Genomic DNA, 3194 nt, shown 5'->3' on the forward strand with positions numbered 1-3194 from the left:
ACTGAGAGACCGGGACTGAGGGAGACTCAACACCGGGAGACAGCCAGAGACGGGCTGCGCAGAGACAGGGAGGCGCAGAGAGACGCCAAACAGAGACGCGCAGAGAGAGACCCAGACGCGGGAAGCTGGGGACCGAGCTCTGGGCGGGTGGCGGCGCGGTGATCGGGGCGCGGGGCCTCCTCCTCCTCCACCTCCTCCCCCTCCTCCTCCACCTCCTCTTCCTCCTTTTCCTCCTCCTCCTCCTAATAAAGTTCAGAGCTGATCAAATTTGAAAACAGATGTCGAATCGCGACTCTAAATAAGGTTCGATCCCGGGACTGAGAGAGTAGGGGTGGGGGCGGGGTGGGTGGAGAGGTGGGGAGACCCCCTTGCCTCCCTGCCGCGCCCCTCCCTCCCGAAGAGGACGCCCTTGGACACACGAACCAGGCGTGAGGTGGAGGCCAGAACCCCTGGTGGACACACACATACACACACACACACACACACACACACACATGGCCTGGATAGCAGGCGCATGGCCCTAAGGACACACGGATACAGTAACACAGACAGTGCACTCACTCACACAGGACAGCTTAGTGGGCACATGGACACCCTACCCGCAGGAACACACACAGAGAGGCATGCACACAGAGATGGACACGCAGCCAGCACACACTGACCTGCCCTGACCCACAAACTGGACACATGGGCACACAACACCCATGGTGACATACAGGTGCGCTCTATCCCTGGACACCGAAAACCCTCGCTGACACATGAGCCCTGGGCACGTAGACAGACACACTGACGCTCCCCTTCAAATGCCCAGGCAATCACAGGAGCACGGTGCACACCCTCAGCGACAGGGAAGGGCCCAGCAGATCTGCTCCCACTGAAATGACAAGTAAATACCCCCAGGCCTCAGGCCCTGGACGCAGCAGCCTCTAGCCCTGGACTTTAGCTCCACTCCTGGCTCCCTGGCCCAGGCTGACTATCACCCTCATTATTCACCCTCCTGTCCCTGCCTAGTGCCTTCCCTTTCCCTCTTCTCCCTCTCCCCTCGCCACTTCCCTCCCCCACTTACTCTCCCATTCCCAAGTCAGGCTTCCCCCAACAAGTCCCACAGCCACATTCTCAGGGGCCACCCCTAAAGTCACCAGCCTCAGGAGGGGAAAGAGTCTGGGGCAAGACAACCGTCCCCAAGTGGATATGCCACGGTCAGGACAGCTCTGCCAGGCGCTGAGGGCGTGAAGGAGACTTCAAACAGGCTCCAGCTCTCCCACCGCTCACCACTCACTTGGGTAAGTGCCCAAGCATCCCCAGCCTTAGTTTCTCCATCTGTAAAATGGAGCAACAATGAGGACTTCCTCCTAAAGTTGTCGGGATGGATCAATAGCAGGAGAAGGGCGCGCACTTGGCCTCGTTCCAAGCTTCAAATCAACACACACTCTCTCTGAGCACTACTACTTCAACTTAATCATATTAAAAATACCAAGCATTCTGCTAGAACATGAGAATTCCCTCACTGTCTCCACATGGAACAACACTCTTTCAAGGAGCCAACAAGAAGTCCCGCACTGGGCGTCTCTGCCCCTTCGTTAGGTGGTACCTGAGTGCCCACAGGGCAGCCAGGACCCTCTGGTATCTAGTGACCCTGACTGCACACAGCATCCTTGAAGGTAGCTCACCAGCTGGACAGTGTCTGACATTCATACCCCTTGGGTGTCTGTGACGCCCACCGGACTGTGAAGAACACTGTGCTAGCACCTTCGCAGTGAGTGGCCCTGAATGCCAAGGAGGGGGTTCTGGGGCACCCTCTGTGGGGTAGGACTCCTCACTGCCCCCGCCGCCCCTTGGGAGAGAGAAAACGCCTTGCAGGTGGCTATGACACTCATGAAGAGAGCTAGAACACCAACCCGAATGTATCTGATGACCATTAAATGAGCAAAAGGACACCTGGGAAGAGAGAGAGGACACCTGAGCAGAAAGAACCCGATCAGCTGTATGTAACAGCCTTCAGTAAGCACACTCTCTGGGAAATACCACTTATTACACTGAACACAACACCTTTCCGGAAAACGGAACATCCCTGGAATGTTAGTGACACCCATAAGACAGCCCAGCAAGGAGGGCTCTCACACTCTATCGCTAAGCCCCACCGCTGGGAGAGATGAAGCCATCCGGAGGGTCAGAAACACTTGTTAGACTGCAGGCAACACCTGTGAGAGAGAGGCTGACGGCTTCCAGTCCCCACGGGTTATGCCAGCCTCCGGGAAAGCTCCCATGCCTCCCTAGCCAGGACCTGGCAGGCTGGACGACAGGCCAAGGACAGGTGAAAAACACCCAAAAAGACACCTTCCTGATCTCTGTAACACCCTTTGGGCTGTGCATTTTGGGGCCATCTCTGTTCCCTCTCTGAGCCCCAGGGCATTGGGAGGATTCGTGAGAAGGTGGACGGCAGAGTGTGCCATGCCCTGTCCACACATAGAAGGTGCTCAATAAAAGGGAGGGTGTGTGTGTACGCGTTTCCCGAGGAGGGGGTGCCACCCACTGAGGCCGCACATTCACTCATTAGCAGTATCGCCAACACCTACTTGACTGAAGGAAACGTCTCACAGGAGGGGGACCATTAAGCTGTAGTTAATGTCCCCAGGGAGGCTGCAATAGCAGGCGACTGTAGTTAAGACCCCCCTGGGAGAGAACGCCCTCAGGATGTTTAATGCCTCCAGGGAGAGAGGGAGGGAGAGAGAGGAGGGAAGGACACACTCACCAGCCTTTAACACCCAAGGGACTAGATGTATTACCCCCTGGGCTCTGTAGCCTCCATAGGCTCTTCATAACCCCCTTGGATTGCTTTTAACACCAGAGAGTGAAGCCAGGATGGTGTGAGCTGACCCCTTACCCCAGAATCCAGCCCCCTAACCCACTCCCTCCATGCCCTCCCTGACCGCCGGACCACCCGAGTGGGAGCAGCGGGTGGGGCTGAGCAGTTTCCAGGCACCATTAGGATAACCGTGACGAGGAGCATTTCAATGGTATTTGCTTGGGACCAGCCACTGGCCCAAACTCTGCACACAGATTAACTGGTCTCATTCTCAGGACCACAGCCCTGTGAGGCAGGTGCTTTCAGTGTTACGCCCATTTTACCCGTGAGGAAACTGAGGCCCAGAAGCCACTTGTCCGCTCCACACAGCTAGGTGGTGTTGGAAGTG

The sequence above is a fragment of the Myotis brandtii genome, unplaced genomic scaffold, assembly GCF_000412655.1.
Source record: "Myotis brandtii unplaced genomic scaffold, ASM41265v1 scaffold803, whole genome shotgun sequence".
Lineage (NCBI taxonomy): Eukaryota > Metazoa > Chordata > Mammalia > Chiroptera > Vespertilionidae > Myotis > Myotis brandtii.